Genomic DNA, 7,293 nt, shown 5'->3' with positions numbered 1-7,293 from the left:
TGTCTACAAAGGGCTTGCTGCTGCAGTTTATACTATGTTCACATGCAGAAAATGCCTAAGGCATCTAGGGCCAAACTTGGGGGTTTTCTGTCTTTCTTTTTAAAGATTTTATTTATTTATTTGAAAGAGAGAGAGAGAGAGAGAGAGAGAGAGAGAGAGAGAGAGAGAACAAGGGGGGGGAGGGTCAGAGGGAAAGGGATAAGCAAACTCCCCATTGAGCAGGGAGCCCGAGGCAGGGGTTCCATACCAGGACCCCAGGATCATGACCTGAGCCAAAGGCAGACGCTTAACCAACTGAGCCACCCAGGCGCTGTGGTTGTTGTTGGTGGGGGTGTCGTTTGTTTCTTGTGAGGCTTCCGAGAGCACACAGAACCATTCTCTAGCGATTTACCAGTGCTTCCTCTGATTTGAGTCAAATTGAGAAAGCTTGATGAGTTCTGTACCAGGCTTGGAGATGGGACCTGGGCTCCAGAAAAGCCACTTGTCTGGAAAGATTATTTTCGCTAATCCCCCTAAGCAGCTCCTGAGGCTTTTCACATGCTCACAGAATAGCCTAGGTCTTCATTGGGGTCCAGTGTTAAACTCCTTTGGAAAGAGGTATAATTCTTGGGTAAAAGTTCCTCTGGTACTATTAATATTGAGCAGAAATAAATTTTGTGCCTAAAATATCAATGCCAACAATTTCATGTGAATTGAGGACCAGGAAGGGAAGGTGTGGGGTTTACTGGCTGAGGGTAGTTTGAGTTTGCAGGTATGGGCAGGGCTGAGGTAAGGATGCCCTGTATGAACTGTGGGCATGGGTGTGTATTTTGAATGTGCATGCCCTGTATGCATATTCTATTAATTTGTCCTTTTGTTCTTTCCAGGATTCTAAAGTGCAAGATTTGGCTAAGAAAATAAATTGTTCTTCCTTCCTGCTTTATATGTGAATAAAACCACACCTAAGCTTCTTGGAGCATTGTTCTTCATTGTGTTGAGATCTGAAATACTGAGGGCATGATAGGTTGCCACTCTGGGATTCTGAGTTTTCCACTCAGAATGTGGAGTGGAGGCCTTGCATAAATTTTGGGAAAGTGATTCAGGAAACGTTGGACCAGAACTTGCTAGAGGCTAGTTGTCTTGTGGCTGATAGGTTATCACAGGGTTTGCCTGCCATTTCTACTCCTCTGCCTCTTGCCCACTTCTCCAGAGGAAGAAGAGCTGAACTTCACTTCCCTTCCATTGGAAAATACCTTGTTTCCCAGCATATGTGGTGTTAGTGCCCACTAGGTTGTCCCACACCTCAGTCCCTGCCAGGAGTGCTGATAAAGCCTCCACTCATATGTGTATTGGAATTGTATCCTTTCTCTATGATAGACTCCGATGACTCTATTTCTTAATGGGGCTGGCTTAATATGTAAATGTGGATACTAAATGTATTCATGGGCCAAGAGGTGATTGACAGGTGATTTACTTTCATTGTAGTGGGATTATAAATCCTTATTGAGCCAAGGGCATCAGAAAAGGGGCTTGGAATTCTGTTGGCAGATAGGCTAGGAGCAGGCTGAGAGGGGAAGAATCTCTTTGGGGATGAGAGTGGGAGTTGCCAAGTAGGAATCTGAAGGCCAAATCTAGCATTCACATTTTATGTGACTTGAACAGTGTTTTAAAACATTTTGAATTGGTTACCCACATTTAAAAATTCAGAAACCAAAATTAATAGGATCATATAATACTGGTGCAAGCTTGATAACAATTATATTGAGTAGTAGCTGCCACATTTGGGCAGGATCTGCACTTTCCAGTTTTCCACAGTCCCCCATTTTCTTACTGGATGCATTATATCTTGTGTGCTTCTCTTATTTAGACTGTCTGGCTCCTGTAGACCAATTTGTGATCCCTGGACTTTTAACACTCATCATGGTTGGATAGGTCTTATGGGGAGATTCTGCTGCAGGAGATGAGTAGTAGGGCCTGAAAAAGAAAGCCTGAGAGAGGCAGCCTGGGTTCACCATTGAGCATTCTGTCAGGCAGAGGGATCACAGTATTAGGGAACCCAGAATCCAGCATCTTGTGAAGACCTGGGCAGGAAGTATTGAGGGAAGGGATATTCTGGAAGAGGACAGAGGAGGATAGAGCCAGACTGCCTGAGGTCAAGTGACCCTGCCTATAGTTCTACCTCAATGACTTCCTATTGTTCTTAGGATAAAGACAAACAGCTTTACAATGGTCAGCAAGATAAATGGTTCAGCCTGACAATGTTTAACTTTATCTTGAGCCCTGTGCTTCTAAAAAAAAATCCTTACCATAAGACCATCCTGGAACATTATAGACCAGACCCACCTCTACCCTTTCTGAATGACTCAGATAAGACCCACCCCAAGTTTTCTCCCTCTTCTTTCATACATTCTTTATTCACAAACACTCTCCCTATTACAATAGCCTGAATAAAATCATGTCCTTAATTGTGTGGATTTTGTCTTTCATGGTTTTGGCACTGTTGCAAGCATGCTATGAAGGCACACACACGAGTCATGTCTTTTCATAATGTCGGGTTTATTCAATCAAAAAGCAAGGTTAGCATAATAAAAGGTTTAGGATTCCAAACTCAATGACATTTCATTATGCATTTATCTTGGTTTCATATATGGCACCTGAAGAAAAGCGCAACACAGAGTCACACAATAAACAAGATACAACAAGGGGTAAGGTGTTAACAAACCTAGTGCAAAGTCAGTCCTTGTGTGTGCAATTGAGAGGAGGCCTTGGTCCTGTCCATGTCAGCTCTTGGCAGGTACTGCTTATTATGTTTAAGCAATGGAGAATCACTGTTATGTTCAGAGATCAATTGGGCAGAACCCTTGGTGGCAGCTACCTTTTTGATGTGGTCAGAGGGTTCAACTGTGTTAACCCTGTGTTCAACTCCATTGAACAGCATCTACTCAGAAACTATACCGAATAAAAAGATTGTTGGAAGGGCTCACATGGGTAGCAACTATGAAACAGAAATAGGACACTCAGTTACAAACATTATCTCTTTTAGTTTTTCAGAAAAATGCATCCCTGATTTCATTCATTCCCAGCTTGAACGCCCAGCCATATTACTCTAGTCCTTACCAAACTGCTCTAGGAGGTCATTTCTGTTTTGTTTGTGATACTTAGATGTGCAGACTTCAGGAAGTTCACCTTTAACTTCAGCATTCCAGATGAAGTTTCCTGACTCAATGCTTTTGCATAAGGAACTAGTTTTAAAAAGCGGTAAGGAAAATTGGAGATGCTAATAACAACCTCCCCATCCCAGCTGCACCTTAAAATATGCATGTCACCTTCAAGGTTTTATAATTGCACTGTTTGTTTTATGTATGTACAGATTAAAATTATTGCTACATTTGAGGAAAATAAAATTGCTTGCTTCTATGTAATTCCTGTCATTCCACAGGAAATTCACTTTTCCACCTACTGAATAGAATTTGTTTAACAAAAAAAAAAAAAAAAAAAAGGGTTAGCACAAAGGGTTAGCATCTGGAGAGTCTGACAGTTTGCTGCAAAACTTCTCCCCTTTTAAAGGAGTTTAATCAGTCTTGCACCTTTGCAGACCCCCTCTGGTTCTGCTGCTTGTCAGTTCAGGGTGTCAGCCTGTGCTGGTTTTGGCAATATCTCGTCTTAGTTCCAACACCCTTGGCTGCTTACATCACTATTTGGCATGTCACTGCTTGACCTGAATGACTCCATCTTGCTCTCTACTCAAGTGGGATTGGACCTTACCTTCACATCCATATTTATTCAACCGAGGTAACAAGTCCTCTCAAAACCCTTGTGTTCCTCTTCTGACCTGTGATCTGTGGACTCAACAGTGAGTCCAGCTCCAGATTCTGTGTTCCAGACTATTGTCCACTGCTAGAACTGTAAAGATTTGATTTTGATTATTTTCAAGGACTTACTTGATTTCTGGTGCTGGCTTCTTTTGGTTTCATGACCTGACCATTCAGTGATCTCTGTAAATAGATTAATGGTTTGTAGACATCTCGTTTCTGTTGTATGAAAGAAGATAGTACCTGGTCAGTCTTTTCTATTTTGAGCTCAGATCAATTAAGAATTCCATGCTCAGGGATCCCTGGGTGGCGCAGCGGTTTGGCGCCTGCCTTTGGCCCGGGGCGCGATCCTGGAGACCCGGGATCGAGTCCTGCGTCGGGCTCCCGGTGCATGGAGCCTGCTTCTCCCTCTGCCTGTGTCTCTGCCTCTCTCTCTCTCTCTCTCTCTCTCTCTCTCTCTCAATCTGTATGACTATCGTAGATAAAAACAAAACAAAAACAAACAAACAAAAAGAATTCCATGCTCACCAGGAAGAGAACAGCTCTTTGATATGGATCAGTGGGTTTTTAAATTCAGTGTTTACATTTGACTCATACTGAAATTTTAGAATTAAAGCTACAAGCTCTCTTTCTGTGTCTGTATGTTTATATATAATTTAGAAAGACCTTGATCTTTCAATGTGTGAATGTGTAATATTTTTCTACCTTTGGGTGGTATTATCAAATTATATTATAAAATCTCTTAAAAGGCATTCAATTCTGATTGGCTTAGAAATGAATAAGTGCTTGTATAAATTGAATGTTCTTAAAATTTCCAGAAATTAAGAAAATTGCATTGTATTGGATACTTATAATGTACTAAACAAAAGTGTTCTTATGGAAACCAATTCAAATATTTTAAGAATGCAAATTCTCATAATTTAGATAAATCTAGCAAATGACAGTAGTTTAATATTTTCTTTTTTTAATTTAAGTTCAAGTAGCCAACATATAGTACATACTTAGTTTCAGATGTAGTGTTCAATAATTTATCAGTTATACATACCACCCTGTGCTCATGATATCATGTGCCCTCCTTGATGCTCATCGCCAAGTTACCCCATCTTCCCACTCATATCTCCTCCAGCAGCCCTTGGTTTGTTTCCTATAGTTAAGAGTCTCTCATGAATTGTCTTCCTCTCGGATTACTTCCCAGTTTTCCCTCCTTTCCCCTTATATTCCACATATTGGTGAAACCATGTGATAATTGTCTTTCTCTGACTTATTTTGCTCATCATAATACCCTCCAGTTCTATCCACATCAATGTAAATGATAAGTATTCATCGTTTCTGATGGCTAATATTCCATGGTATATATATATAGATACATTGTATGTATATACCACATCTTCTTTAAACACTCATCTGTCAATAGACATCTCGGCTCTTTCTACAGTTTGGCTATTATGGACATTGTTTCTATGAATATTGCAGTGCAGATACCCCTTCAGACCACTACATTTGTGCCGAGTAGTGCAGTTGTTGGGTCAGAGGGTGGCTCTATTTTTAACTTCTTGAGGAACATCCACACTGTTTTCGACAGTGACTGTACCAGCTTACAGTCCCACCAACAGTGTAAGAGGGTTCCCCTTTCTCCACATCCTCGCCAACATTTGTTGTTTCCTGTCTTCTTAATTCTAGCCATTCTGACTGGTGTAAGGTGGTAGCTCATTGTGCTTTTAATTTGTATTTCCCTGACAAAAAAGGATGTGGAGCATTTTTTTTTCCATGTGTCTGTTGGCCATGAGTATGTCTTCTTTGAAGAAAAGTTTATTCATATCTTATGCCCATTTTTTGACTAGATTATTTGCTTTTTTTTGGGGGGGTGAGGGTGTTGAATTTGGTAAGTTCTTTATAGATCTTGGACACTAACCCTTTATCTGATATGTCATTTGCGAATATCTTCTCCCATTCTGTAGGTTGTCTTTTAGTTTTGTTGACTGTTTCCTTTGCTGTGCAGAAGCATTTTATTTTGACAAAGTCCCAATAGTTTGTTGTGCTTTTTTCCCCCTTGCCTTTAGAGACATGTCTCATAAGAAGTTGTTGTGGCCAAGGTAAAAAAAAATTGCTGCCTGCGTTCTACTCTAGGATTTTGATGGATTCTTGTCTTACATTTATTTATTTATTTTTAAAAAGGTTTTATTTATTTATTCATGAGAGACAGAGAGAGAGAGAGAGAGAGAGAGACAGAGACAGAGACAGAGACAGAGACACGGACAGAGGGAGGAGAAACAGGCTCCGTGCAAGGAGCCCGATGCGGGACTTGATTCCAGGAACCCAGGATCATGCCTTGAGCCAAAGGCAAACACTCAGCCGCTGAGTCACCCAGGTGTCCCCTCAGCACCATTTATTGAATAAACAGTCTTTTTCTCCATTTATATCCGTCCCTGCTTTGTTGAAGATTAGTTTACCATAGAGTTGAGGTCCATTTCTGGTTTCTCTATTCTGTTCCATTGATCTGTGTGTCTGTTTTTGTGCCAGTCCCATACTGTTTTGATGATTACAGCTTTGTAATATAGCTTGAAGTCTGGCATTGTGATGCCCCCAGCTTTGGTTTTCTTTTTCAACATTCCTCTGGCTATTCAGGGTCTTTTCTTGTTCCATACAAATTTTAGGATTATTTGTTCCTACTCTGTGGAAAATGTTGATGGTATTTGATTGAGATCGCATTGAATGTGTATATTGCTCTGGGTAGCATACACATTTTAACAATATTTATTCTTCCAATCCATGAACATGGAATGTTTTTCCATTTCTTTGTATCTTCCTCAATTTCTTTCATAAGAGTTCTGTAGTCTTTTTTAGAGTACAGATCCTTTACTTTGGTGAGGTTTGGTGAAGTCCTAGGCATCTTATGGTTTTTGGTACAATTATAAATGGGATCAATTTTTGATTTCTCTTTCTTCTCCCTTATTGTTAGTGTATAGAAATGCAACTGATTTCTGTGCATTGATTTTTGTATCCTGCCATATTGCTGAATTGCTATATGGGTTCTAACAATTTTGGGGTAGAGTCTTTTGGATTTTCCACATATAGTATCATGTCATCTGCGAAGAGGGAGAGTTTGACTTCTTCTTTGCCAATATGAATGCCTTTTATTTCTTTTTGTTGTCTGATTGCTGAGGCTAGGACTTCTAGCTCTATGTTGAACAACAGTGGTGAGAGTGCACATCCTTACACTGTTCCTGACCTTAAAGGAAAAGCTCTCAGTTTTTCCCCATTGAGAATGAGATTCGCTGTGGGCCTTACATAGATGGCTTTTGTGATATTGAGGTATGATCCCTGTATCCCTACAGTGTGGAGAGTTTTAATCAAGAAAGGATGCTATGTTTAAGTCAAATGCTTTCTCTGCATCTATTGAGAGGATCATATGGTTCTTGTCCTTTCTTTTATTAATGGGATCTGTCATGCTGATTGATTTGTGAATTTTGAACCAACCTTGCAGCCCAGGAATAAGTCTCAC

This window comes from Vulpes lagopus, chromosome X (assembly GCF_018345385.1).
Source record: "Vulpes lagopus strain Blue_001 chromosome X, ASM1834538v1, whole genome shotgun sequence".
Taxonomy (NCBI): Eukaryota; Metazoa; Chordata; class Mammalia; order Carnivora; family Canidae; genus Vulpes; species Vulpes lagopus.
Note: the sequence above shows the minus strand (reverse complement) of the source record.